This window comes from Vombatus ursinus, unplaced genomic scaffold (assembly GCF_900497805.2).
Source record: "Vombatus ursinus unplaced genomic scaffold, bare-nosed wombat genome assembly UNPS02014924.1, whole genome shotgun sequence".
Lineage (NCBI taxonomy): Eukaryota > Metazoa > Chordata > Mammalia > Diprotodontia > Vombatidae > Vombatus > Vombatus ursinus.
Genome location: NW_020954702.1, coordinates 1712400 through 1727003, shown reverse-complemented (window position 1 = coordinate 1727003; position 14604 = coordinate 1712400).

The following is a 14604-nucleotide window of genomic DNA, read 5'->3' as shown; positions in this document are numbered from 1 at the left end:
CATTTCTCTTCCCAGTTTTTCCTCTACTTCTCTTACTTGCTTCTCTAAATCCCTTTTGAGGTCTTCCAAGGCCTGGGACTGATTCATATTCTTCTTGGAGGCTTTGGATGTAGGAGCTTTGGCTTCATTGTCTTCTTCTGGTTGTATGTTTTGATCTTCTTTGTCACCAAAGTAAGATAATATAGTCTGACTCTTTTTGCACTGCTTGCTCATGATCCCTACCAATTACTTGAGTTTTAAACTCTTTGTTACGGTAAGAGTCTGCTTCCAATGTGGAGAATGTACTGTCCCAAGCTTTGGGGGTTTTGTGTAGCTGTTTTCAGAGATACTTCTAGGGACCTGTAAATTTTCAGTTCTTCCAGGGTGGAATGATCAAGGGCGAGGTGTTTACTCCTTTCCTGGCCTGTGCTCTGGTCTATGAATGACCACAAACACTCTTTTCTGCATTGGAACTGTGAGGAGGATTCCCTCTCCACTGCCATCACAAGCTCCAACATGCCAGGGCTCCTCCTCACCCCAGGACCGCCCCTCAGAACTGTGACCCAGATCTAAGCATGGGCAAAACAAGAGAATCCTGCCTTACCACCAGCAAAGAAATCCCTGCAATCCCTCTCTGATCAGTCACTCCATTCCCCCTCACTCTGTGGGCTGGAAGCTATGGAAGCAGCCACCGCCCTGTGGTTGAGTGAGGGCTGGGGCTTCCCTCTCACCATGGTCACAGACTTTTCCTACTGACCTTCTAAGTTGCCTTTGGCATTTGTGGCTTGAGAAGTCTGGAAACTGCCACAGCTGCCCGTGATTCAGTCCTCTGAGGACCGTTTCAGGTTTGCTGAGGCCTGTTTTTCCTGCGTGCCCACACTGAACTGTGTTTCTCTCCCAGTCCAGCATGATAAATCTTTCCAATCAACCATTCAGGTTGTCTTGGGCTGGAAATTTGTTTCACTTTGTCTTTTTGTGGGTTCTGCGGCTTTAAAATTTGTTTAGAGTCATTTTTTACAGGTATTTGGAGGGGTTTGGGGGAGAACTCAGGCAAGTCACTGCTTTTACTCTGCCATCTTGGTTCCCCCCTGAAAGTCTTGTTTCAATGGTGGGAGTCATTACCATTGATGAATGTTCCTATACCTGAAAAGACATTATATAAAGGGAGATGGCAACCTTACAATGGGTATTATCAGCAGGGATTTATTGAGTGCATTGAGACCCCACTTATCTTACTTCAGAAGAAGGGGAATCAGTTGTCCTGGGGTAACTGAGACCCAGAAGAGTGGGAGGCATGGACATGAGAAAGAGATTTTGAGTCAAACAAGGAAAATAAATATGAGTGAGAAGAGGGCAAATGTCAATAATGAACTGTTTAATGAGGAACAGAGAAAGAATCCTCCCAAGAAGCAATATCCCCTCTATCACCTGTAAGAATTGGCATTTTTCTACAAGTGAGGCACGAAAGGAAAAAAAGGTGGTGCTGTGGACAAACTCTTCAAGGCAATTACAGAAACTATTTAGAAGGACAGATCCAATATAAATACCTCAAAAGTGTTAATTCCATGGCAAAAAGAAGGAATAAAGAGGAACTAAATAATTATAAGGGCCTCAAATCACAGAATAAAAGTCTAGAACAGACAGAAAGAGGAGACTAAAAGTGAAGAGAATGAGGAAAAATAATCCTGGGATAAACAGGGAAATTACATTATGCCCAAAGGAACCAGGAATTATTGTTCCTGGTTTATAAATAAATACAATATACAATAAAAGGCAAGAAATAAAACAATATCAATATTAAACTTACATGCTCCAAATGCCTTAGCATCCAAATTCGAAAAGTAATATGATAACAACAAATTATCAAAGGGATACTTTGTAGAAGTTGATTAAATATTAAACTTCATTTTAAAAAACATCTAGAGTCTAGACTCTAGACCATCAAGGGAAACTATGAAAAGAAGTAGAGACAAAGGGGGACTAGCACTTCCAGACTTCAAACTAAATTTTAAAATGGCAGTCAACAAAACCAGTTGGTATTGGCTAAAAAATAAAGAGGTAGACCAATGGAACAGGCTAGATAATGGAGAATCAGAAACAATGGAACTCAATGAGTCAGAATTTGAATATGAAATATGAAAGAGCTCCCTATTTAATTAAAAAAAAACTAGTAGGAAAACTGGAAAGAAGTATGGGAGAAATTAGACTTAGATCAACTCATGACCTTAATATTAAGGACCATACTATAAAAACATGAGAAGAGAAGCAGATCATATATCTCTCACAGCTATGGGTAGGAGATAATGTTCTTAACCAAAAAAGGGATAAAGGTAATTATAAAAGGTAAAATAGATAACTTTGATGACATGAACCAAAACGCTTCTTTTTACACAAAATTAATACACCTAGAATAAGAAGGGAAGTGGTCAAATGGGAAATTTTTTTCAAATTTCTCTTACAAAGATTTGGCATCCAAGATATAAAAACAATTAACAAATTGAGACTAATAGCCATTCCCCAATACATAAGTGGTCAAAGGGTATGAAGAAACAATTCTCAAGAAAAAGAATTACAAAGTGTTCACAATTACATGAAAGAATGCTTTAAATCACTAAAAGGAAGAGAGATGCAAATCAAAACAACTTTAGTTATACCTCAAACCCTAAAAATTAGCAAAAATGACAAAAATGGTAACAGTCGATATTAGAGAGGTTATGGGAAGATGGCACACCAATCTACTGTTGGTGGAGCTGTAAAGTGGTACAACCACTTTGGAAAGCAATTTGAAATTATGCAAATAAGTGACTAAGATGTCTATATCCTTTGAATCAGAGACTATTACTGAGCTAATACCTCCAAGAAGCCCCCATATACACCACAATATTTATAGCAGCATTTTTTGTGATATTAAAGAACTGGTAACAAATTAGAAGATAATAATTGAGTAATGTAATGGATTATCACTGCACTGTAAGAAATTATGGATGTGGTGACTACAAAGAATCGTGCAATGATCTACAAAGAGTGAGGCTGAGTAAAGTTAGCAGAACCAAGAAAACAATATACACCATGATACACTGACTACAACAATATAAATGGAAGGACAACCCCCCCCACACACACATGAATATTGCAAAATTATGAAGAACAAGTATATCTTTAAAGAAGAAATGAGAAGATACTTTAGACCCACTGTTTCATGGAGGTGTCAAGTCCACAGGTATTACATATTGCACATCTTTTTTGTCTTTTTCAACGTGTTGTGCTGATTATTTTTTCCTTTCCTTTTTTGGGTCTTAAAATAGTATTTGTTATATGGGATAGTTCTGTGGGAAGGGAATGTGGAATGATATTGGGGAAATAAAAAGACATCAATATAAACTCGTTTTAAAATAATAGCTCCTTGAGACTTGTTTGCCTCAAGCTCAAGACTCAAGACTAACGGCTCAGACTGGTGACATTACTTCTTGGTTATTTGAGTACAGAGCAACCACAAGGAACTCCCAGAGCTCTCCGATGCTGGGCCAGTGGAAAACTGTGACTAGCTCAGGCAAGGGAGCTTAGCTTAGGTTAATCAATTTGAGGTGTCCTTAGTGCATGTCCTTATTGATATATAAATGGTCTCCTCTTATTATGACTAGGAAAATCTCATTTTGTTAACTGCTAAGTGATCTCCAAGTGTCTCATTTTATTCCAGTAAAGAACTTAAAATACATGGAAACTAGCCTAAGTCAGGTCCAGCTCAGAACACATACTCAAATACTGACACCATGTTCATCAGTAGAAGAACAGATACCAATAAAGAAATTGAATCAATTCAGATGAAGTTCAGATAGCTGCCAGGAGAAAGACTTCTTCTACTACAGAACTATTACTTGACCAAGGGCAAATTTAAATGCCTAGGAATATTGACAACTGATTCATTTCTGCTATAATTTATAAACAGGTAAACTGTATCACTATTATTATATAGACCATTTTATCATATCCTATCTCACCTCCACACAAGAAAAAGCAGGTTGTCAAAAGCTTTTAGACAAATATTATTCTATCACGGAAGAGAGAAGGGGACACTGTATTGTCCTTTTCTTTCTTAAATTTTTATTAATTTATTTGGATTTATCAATAATCACTTCCATAAGGTTTTGAGTTTTAAATTTTTCTCTCCCCTTCCACAAGACGGCTTGCAATCTGATATATGCTATACATACACACTCCTATTAAACATATTTTCACATTAGTCATGTTGTAAGAATTAGAACCAATAGGAGGAACCACCAGAAAGAGGAGAAAAACACAACAGAAGAAAAAAAAATAACAAATAGTATGCTTCAATCTGCATTCAAACTCCATAGTTCTTTCTTTGGATGTGGATAGCATTTTTTTATACCTTTTTTTTTTTTTGCGAGTCAATTGGGGTAAGTGACTTGCCCAGGGTCACACAGCTAGTAATTGTCAAGTGTCTGGTCTGAGATCAAATTTGAACTCAGGTTCTTCTGACTCCAGGGCTGGCGCTCTATTCTATATTGTCCTTTTCTTGAGATGCATAATTTCATTTCATCAGTAAATATGTGGTCACATCTAATGCTATGATTTGCCTTTCTGTCTCTCAGGTCCTGTGTAAGGGCAAGCAAAAAAAAGAATGTACCCTGTCACAGTTTACTCAAAACCAAAGACAGACTATTATAATTATAATAAAAATGTTATTTATATTATAAATTATAAAGTCTCTTTTTCTTCACCTGAAGCACAGCAAACTGCTTTCACTGCTCGTGATTGACCAGCTGTGAACACAGCATGACAATGTACTTTCTCTATATTATAAATACCTCTGTAAAATGGCTTATATTTAGAGACTCATTTACCCTACAGTGACATGCTTTTCCGTGTGTCAGCTGAACCTTCTCTACACCTTCACTTTTAACAATGTAGGGAATAATGTCTCTTACCAATTTGTATTCTAAATTATAAATAGTGGATTTGTTTGCCATGGCAGTTCTAATATAAAAAATGGAATATCATAAATATAGAAAAATGAGAAGAAACTACTGGCTGTTACCTTTGGCAGCTCCCAGTTATGGTTAGAAATTTTAAATATTTATTAGGAACCTAAAGAAAGTTGCTGCCCATTGATTTCATATATACTCAAGGCTTTGACTTTCCCTATTAGTTTATGTTTTCGAGGTGGGTACAAACCCTTATTCTGGATAATTCCTTATGCCGTGTCACACATTTTAGACTAGTGGTATAAAACCAAAGCTGAGACCACCTAGTCACTGTAATTCCCTATTGAGGCTCACTTGTCAAATTCACATCAGCCCTAGCAGTTTAGATCTCCAGAGTGGTAGCTATTACTAATTTTAGGGTTCTAGGGTTCCAGGTTAACCCTCTGGGGAACAATCTTCCTACTCACCAACTCACAAGTTCTCACTAGTGTAGGGGATCTTAGCAATTAGCCAGTAGACTCAATTAGTTCTTTGTAAAGGCATTTTCTCAAATGGCATAGCAATTACAAGTTACAAAGTTACCTGCAACATCATGGTTATATACCTAGCTGCTTAGAGTACAAGAGTAGTGAGGCAAATGTATAAAGAGTATATGTGGCCAAGATAACTCACAACTCTGGAAATACCAGGGCCTCAACGTTCTCTGCATCCTCTGAAGAGGACTGAGAATTCTCTGCCCTCATCACGTTGGCTGCAGAGTATGATGTTGGTAATGGCGCATTTACTCTGCTGATCAACTTTGCGGACTCTTCATAAGACAGGGTGCCTCTGCAGCTAAACTGGGATTGCAACTTGTAAAATGTGGAATCTCTGCTGGATGGGCCAATTTGTTGCCAGGCTAGGTCAAACAGTCCATTCACTGTGCTGGCTCCTCTCATGTTGTACTTGACAGTTTAATGAGTGGCTGTGGTGGCTTTTCATCAGTCCTGACTGGTCTGGCAAGCTGCTGAACAGTGGTTTCCAGAGAAGGCCTGTTGGGTTGCTTTGCCACTGTGAAGTTGCTGCCAAGATGATGAGGGCAGGTTCTTCAGGCACCAGCCACTTGCTACCAGGCTCAGTCTAGCAAGTGGCTTGGTCACGGAATTCTTCACAAGGTACATCACCTCTAATGGATAAAATGTAAATGCAGTAATATTATAAAAAAACAGTTCTTCTAGGTCCCCAAAAGATGCCTACTCTAACTCTTTAAAGGACATACTAAAATAGTTTTATTTGCTTTATTTTTATTGCAAAATATATGCAAAAAATATGAAAATATATTTACTAATTTAATGATTGTAGATAATTTAGATTTTTATTTTCTTGATTCTGTAAAGGAAAAGAAAGTGTTTCATTATCTTACAGAAATAACATTTCTATCTCCAATATGCTTCCACATAATACACAACTGTAATAATTATAATCAGATGTGATTTATTCATATATTCCACCAGGAAAAAAATGAATCTTAATTTAAAACATTTCCAATGAAAAAGGCCTGACTTGTGGCACAGAGGCCTCAACAACTACCACTTCAGGTGGTTGCATGGTCCAGGTGGAGTAATGAATAATAGGTAGAGTAAATTCACTTATTTTCTCTGCCAGCTAATATTCCAAAGAGGATAAGGTTATAGAAAATGTAGACAGAAAGAACAGTATATTTATGGGAGAGGAAAAAAACAATTGAACAACAATTGAGCAAGGGTTAGCAAATTTAGTTCAACTCTGGTATAGACATGTGGGATGCACCTTTTGTCTTTATTTCCAATGCTGTTATATCTTTGGGTAGGTAGAGGACTTCTAGGTCACGTGACCAATAAGATGGAAGACTATACATTTTCTCTGCTCTTAATGACCTTTTAAATCTCTCTAAAACATTAAATATGTACCAATGATAAAGCAATGTCAGCTGTCTCCATGGTGTAGGATTACAGGAACTCCAAAGAAAGTAAAAGAATCCATAAACTAAAGCTTTCCTTGAGTTCACTCAGCATCTCCTCCACCATTACCCAACATGCTACCAGCTACCTGACCCAACACACAGGTTTGTACAAAACACAGTCTCACTTTAATCCCTTTTCCTTCTTCCCAGTATCTTTAGAGATACAAGCTCCAAATTGCAAAAAAAAATCTGCTGAGGCTACCCAGCAAAGCTCCAGCAATGGTTCTGCAAAAGCTCTCTACAGGAGATCTATAGAGGGAATGGGACAAGTCCTGTGGTTGGGCTTATACTAGAGCTCATGCTCAAACCCCAACCTATCCTTCTGCCAGATCTTCAGAGATACAAAATACAAACATCAGAAATCAGTCCTGGCCACAATAGGACCAATGGGCTCTGACCTACCAGACCAATGAACTAAGGAATAGAAACAAAAGGGCAGGACACCATGTGTGAGAGGCTGGGTGGAGCCATGTGGGGCTGTATGGCACTACACTACGCCTGAAGGGGAGAGCCCAGCATCCTCCTACAGGGTCAGCACTGCCTCCCCAGAAGGCACTTAGGGAACCCAGTGTGGGAGGAGGCTTGGATCCAGCCTCCAAGGAAACCACCATCAGAGGGGAGGGAATCAGAAAGTTAACAATAAGATAAAAGAAAAGAAAAAAAATGAAATTACTAGAGATCTCAGGAGGAAATAAATTCAAAGACCAACTCAATAGACCAATTTTTGTTGTTGTTCAGTTTAGTCACCAATGACTCTTTGTGACCATTTTGGGGTTTTCTTGACAAAGATATTGGAGTGGTTTGCCATTTCCTTCTTCCATGGCTTAAGGCAAACAGAAGTCAATTGACTTGCTCAGGTTCACACAGATAGCAAATATCTGAGGCTGGATTTGAATTCAGGTCTTCCTGACTCAAAGCCCAGTGCTCTAGCCACTGAGCCACCCATCCGCTTTCAAGGTAAACAGAGGTTAAGTGACTTGTCTAGGGTCATACAGATAGTGTCTGAGGCTGGATTTGAATTCAGGTCTTCATTACTCCAGGCACAGCACTCTATCCACTGAGCCATCTAAGCTACCTCCTATAGACCAATATCATTTAATAAATGTTGACTCAAAAATTTAAACAGAATCCTATAAAACAGACTACAGCCATTTATTCAAGTAATCATTAATTATCATAAGTTGGATTTATATGAGTGATGCAAGGATGATTCAACATTAAGAAAACAGTCAGCATAATTAATCATATTAAAAACCAAAGCAAACAAAGCCATATGATTATCTCAATTGATGCAGGAAAAGACTTTGATAAGGCACAACACTCATTTATGCTAAAACCCTACAAAGCACAGGCATAGAGAGCATAGAGATTTTATTAAATATCATAAGAAGCATCTATCTAAAAGAACAGGAAAGTAACATATGCAATGGGGATATACTAGAATGTTTTCCAATGAATATGGTAGTAAAGCAAGGATGCTCACCTCCCCCACACACCTCATTATTTAAAATAGTTGTAGAAATGTCAGCAACAACAAGAAAAGAGAAAGAGGTAGGGATAAAGAGAGAATAACACTTCTAGACCTCAAACTTTATTATAAAGTAAAAGTCATCAATGATTTGGTATTGTTAAAAAATAGAGAGATAGATTAATGGAACAGACTAGACAAGGAAGAAACAGAAACAATTAAACTCAGTAATCCAGTGTTTGATAAAATAGAAAACATGAATTATTTAGGAAAATATCCTTATTTGATAAAAACTACTGAGAAAACTGAAAAGCTGGCTAGTAGGCTTACACCATATTCTAGAATATCTTGCACCACAATACATTCTACATGAATATATTACCAAGGTCATACCATAAAAAATCAGAAGAGAAGCAGATCATATCTCACAGTTATGGATAAGAGTTATATTCCTAACCAAAGAAGGGGTAGAGGCAATCACAAACAATAAAATGGGTAACTTTGATTATGTGAAACTGAAAAGCTTCTTCACGGACAAAATTCATGTATCTATGATAAGAAGAGAAGTGGTCAAATAAGAAAAAAAATGGCCATTCCCCAATAGATAATTGGTTAAAGGATTTAAAAGAATTGCAAAGCATTTACAATCAAATGAAGGAACACTCCAAATCCCTAATAAGAAAAGAAATGCAAATCAAAACAATTCTGAAGTTTCTTATATCTCATACTCTACAAATTGGCAAAAATGACAAAAAATGAAGCTACTCAGTCAGTGAATGTGTAGATTAATAGCCACACTAATACATTATTGGTGGAGCTATGAAATGGTGTAACCATTTCAGTTGGAATTAGTCAAATAAAAGTGTTAAAATGTCCATACCTTTTGACCCAAAGACTTCATTACTGGGCTAATACCTGCAAGAAAGTCATTGATAAGAAGAAAGTTCCCATAGACACTAAAATATCCACAACAGCATTTTTTTTGTGATAACAAGGATTTGGAAACAAAGTAGATGACTATTGGTTGAGGATTGGCTAAACAAACTGTGACACTGGAATGGAATGGAATATTATTGTTCTGTAAGAAATGATATATGTGATTAATACAGAGAAGCATGGAAAAATCTACATGAACTGATACAAAGTATCAGAGCCATGAAAACAACATACACAATGACCAAAACAATATATAAAAACAACTACACACAAAAAGTCAAAATTGAATGTAACAAAATTATAAAGATCTAGCATGACTCAAATGAAATAGTATGAGAGTATACTTCCAATCCACCCCTTAATGAAGATGGGATGTCCACATATATTACATATTGTACAAGTTTTCTGACTTTTTCAATGCATTGATTAGTTGTGCTGATTAGTCCTCTTTTTTTTTTGTTCTTTAAAAATATTATTTCTCATATAGGATGAGTCTCCAGGAGGATAAGAGGGAGAGATGTTGTGGAATAATTATGATGTAAAAAAATAGAAGGCATCAATAAAAACTAATTTTTTAAAGAGAAGATAAAAATCTTATGGTATTTGGAATTTACACATTGCATAGTAAAACCAATGTTGATTAAATTAATCTCAGCTCTGATTATTTACTGCATTAATACTTTTTTGAGAATAGTATACATTGAGTATATTGAGCAATAAAGCAAGAATGCTCCTCTATATTCAAGAATATCAGTATAAAAACACAACCCTGCTCTACCAGCTTGTCCACAAAGGTTATTTCTTTTTATAACCTTGATAGACACTATTTATGAAATACATGCCAACCTAAGTATGGTTGTTGTAAACTTTAAGGCCATACCCAGTACACATGCATATAACATATATGTGGGTTTCTCTGTGGTGCTGGTAAGGGAGAGATGAATTGGCAACAATGGCATTGCTTTGACTGATGTGAAGATCATTTAAAAATTTTAAAGAACTCTATGTCCATGATAGTTAGGAAATAATATATGCCCCTTTCTTTTTCTTTTTTCTGTTTTTTTTCTTTCTTTTTTTTTTTGGTGAGGCAACTGGGGTTAAGTGACTTGCCCAGGGTCACACAGCTAGTAAGTGTCAAGTGTCTCGAGTGTCAAGTGTCTGGTATATGCCCCTTTCTTGAAAGCCATGCTGGTGTCTCCATAATACATAGTGTCATCAAGTGTCATAGACTCCTGGATCTTTTATTGCATTTCTTTTTAATATTAAATGAATAATGTTCATCTAAGAAAAACTCATAAGAAAATAAATTAAGAACCTTAATGTCAGTCCGTTAACAACATTTATTAAGCACTTGCTAGATACCAGGTACTATTCTAAATGCTAGGGAAACAAAAAAAGGGAAAAACATGGTCCCTTACCTCAAAGAGCTCGTATTCTAATGGGAAAGAGCAGGAAAAAATTATATATACAAGATATTATACAGTAGAATTAGAAGATAATGTTAGAGGGAAGACACCTAGGTCTTAGAGCAAGTCAGGGAAACTTGTAAACAGAAGTGAAGAAAGCATTCCAGACATATGGGGAGGACAGTGAAAAGGCACAGAGTTGGGAGATAGAGGATCATATGCAAAAAACAGCAAGAATGCCAGTGTCACTTGATTGTATTGAAGGATGTGAAGTAAAAATAGAATATAAAGGTAGGAAAGGATCAGGTTGTGAAGGGTTTTTAAAAGCCAGAAGATTTTGCATTTGGTGCTAGAGGGAGATACTGGATAGGGAGATAGAGGTAGGTGACACGTCCAAACCTTCACTTTGGGAAAATCACTTAGGCAGCTGAGTGGAGGATAGATCAGAGTAGGATTAAATTTGGGGCAGAAAGCCTAACCAGAAGGCCATTGAAACAGTTGAGATGTCAGGTAATGAGATCCTGAACCAGAATGATGACTTTATGAGTAAGAAGAAAAGGACATATAGGAAAGATGCTATAAGAAGGTTGAACTAACAAGACTTTTCAACAGATTCGATAGATGTGCTGAGGGTAAGTGAAGAGTCAAGGCTAACAGTGAGGCTGCAATTTGAAGTGACTGGGATGCTGGTGCCCTTGACGGCAATCAAGAAGTTGGGGATGGATCATTTGAGAGAAACGGTAATAAGCTATGTTTTTTGATATTACATTTGAGATATGAACAGGACATCCAGTTTGAGACATTCAAGAGTCAGCTGGTGAGTGGAACTCAAAAGAGAGGTTAAGATTAGATAAATAGATCTGAGAATCAACTGCATAGGAATAAAAATTGGACCCATGGGAGTTGATGATTTGGCAGGATAAAGAAAATACTAGGAAAGAATCTTCACTGGGTAACATTATACAATTTTCAAACATTTAAACTTTTTAAGTCAATATTGAATGCTCTTGTCAGCCACAAATATATAATATACATAGGACAGATACTCTTCCAAATATTTCTTTATTTTTGTGAATGTTGAGAGGAATAACTTAACTTTCATACCTTTTTTATTTAAAAAAAATTAAATTAAATTTATTTTATTTTCAGAACTTTATTCTCTCCAACATCCTTCCTTCTCCCTACCAATTTAAAAAGCAAGAGAAACAAAATCTATGTTATAAATGCATATAGTCAAGTAAAACAGATCCCCAAATTGTCCATGTCCTCAAAACAATAATGTCTCAATCTGGACTCTAGGTGTAGCACCTCTCTCTCTGGAGAAGTGTAGCATATTTCATCTTTAATACTCGGTAATTGTGATTGGTCATCATGTGAATCAGAGTTCCTAAATCTTTCAAAATTTGTCTTTACAATATTGGTGTTATTACTTTGCATATGTCTATACAAGTCTTCCTAGGTTTTCCCGAAACTATCCCCTTTATCATTTCTTACAGCATCTCCTTTATATACCACAATTTGTTCAAGTCATTCCTCAGTCAATGAGCACCCCCTCAATTTCAAGTATTTTGATGCCATTAAAAAAAGAACTGCTATAATGCAACAGAAAGACTTTCAAATTATGATTTCCTCACCTTCTTCCTTGAAATCTATATAAATGTTTTGGTTTTTTATAGTACAGGGAATCCAATCCCAACAGAACACTTCAACTTTATACAAAAAGGTAAAACTTTCCATTGATAAGTTGCTTTTAAAATAAAAAAGGAAAAGAAAGAAAATTTCAGAAAATTCTAACAATTCTACTTGCCAAGATATAGATTTTATTATTTTTTATCACTGATTTCAGATTTGGTAGTTTTCACCAATTTAACAAAAACTCTTTTTTCAGACCAAAACTAAATTTCTTCACTTCTTACTCAAGGAAAATTTCACTTTTTCACCTTTTAATGGGCTATTATTTTTTATTGTCTCCCTGTAAAATTTTATTTAGAAACATTTTGACATACTCAAACTTATACATTATGGAATGGATTTAAGACAAACTACATAGTGAAATATCAATTGCTATTTGATTAGTCAAACTACATAAAAAATGAGGGAAAATCAGGAGCTAAAAAAGAGAAAATTTACTTGAATGCATCTGAAATGACATGTTCCAAAAAATTTGTAAAAATTATGTGGATATTTTCTAAAAGTAAAATAGGTGTAATCACAACAACAAAAGTGAAAGAGATTGCTAAAAGGTTAAATTTAAAAAATCAACTCATATGACTAACTTTGATAGACTTAGCTCTTCTCAGCAATGCAACAATCTAAGACATCTCCAAAAGACTTATGATGAAAAATGCTATCCACATCCAGAAAAAGAACTATGGAATCTGAATGCAGATCGAAGTATGCCATTTGCTCTCTCTCTCTTTCTTTTTCTTTTTTTTTTTGTTTCTTCTTTCTGATGTTTCCTTCCCATTAGGTCTCATTTTTCTTTACAACATGACTAATGTGAAAATACATTTAATATGAATGTATGTGTAGAACCTATATCGGATTGCAAGCCATCTTAGGTATGGGGGGGGAGGGAGGGAGAGAAAATTTAGAACTCAAAATCTTATGGAAGTGAATGTTGAAAACTAAAAATTAATTAATTAAAAAATTTTCAAACATCTCCTCATAGTTTGTAAATCTGTGTCTATTTCCCCTTAAGTTCTGCCATATCTAATTATTTATCTTGCAGATATTTTCCCTCTTGTCCGTTTCACTCTCTGCCACCTATGCTAACTTTTCCATTATAGAAAACATATAAAAATTAAGCTTTAATTACTTCCTTCCCTTAAAATTTTATTTGATTTGAAAAGCAAACACTTTTTCCTACATGATTACTGTAGCAGAGAGAATAGATTTTTTTACTTATGGTGGCTATATTTATTCTAGGTTTGAAAAACATTTATAGAGTTTTAAAAAAAAATCTAGTTAGAAAACAAGAGCAAACACCAGACCAAAGTAGATTTAAATCAGTTTAACTGCCTTGTGGAAGGAAAAAGACAATTCTTTTCTACACAACAGTGCTTCACTAAAACTCAATTCATCAAATATTCAAATTCCATCTTTCAGAAATAATTAAGAATAAACAAAAATCTATGTGGTAAAGCAGCTTGAGTTTATACTTCTAATCTTCATAAAAAATCATTACACTGTGACAAATTAAGTTTAATCTGGAAAATTATTTGTTTTTCAAATAACTAATTTTACTCTCTAATAAAAAAGAATGTTCAGTTGCAAATGCATTTAAGTTAGCTTTAGAAAAAGTTGAATAGATTTGCTTTTATTCTTGTCACCTAACAAGTATCTTATTTACCCATGTGAAAAAAAATACAATGTATTATTTATACACAAGGAGAAATACAGAGAAGGATATTCTAGAAGGGTTAATTAGGATGATGGAAAAGAGAAACAATGAGGTAATTTTGCCACCAATTAATCTAAGAACAATTAATTTCAGGGAAATTGAATGTCTATAAAGCTAAAGGAATAAAACCTAATCTAATTAATTACACTTACCCTGACTTTCTATACTGAATAATGAAGCAATTCAAGTTTTTAAAAAAAAAACAACTTGCACATTATTGGTTCCAAATGGAAATTTTTTAAGTATAGATAACATATGGTAATGTTTTTCAGTTTTACATGTGTGCTATAAAATTTTCTGATTCTATAGAATTGTTGATATAATAAAATATCAGCTTCTACATCAGAGTGGTGAGTAGTAAATTTATTCTTCTTACATCTCAAGGCTACATATGTTTAAAAAAGTTGTCCCATGTTACCAGCAGTGAACAAAAATCAGATCAAGCTTAAAAATATTTGCATTATTCTGGCTTCTTTAAAATTACT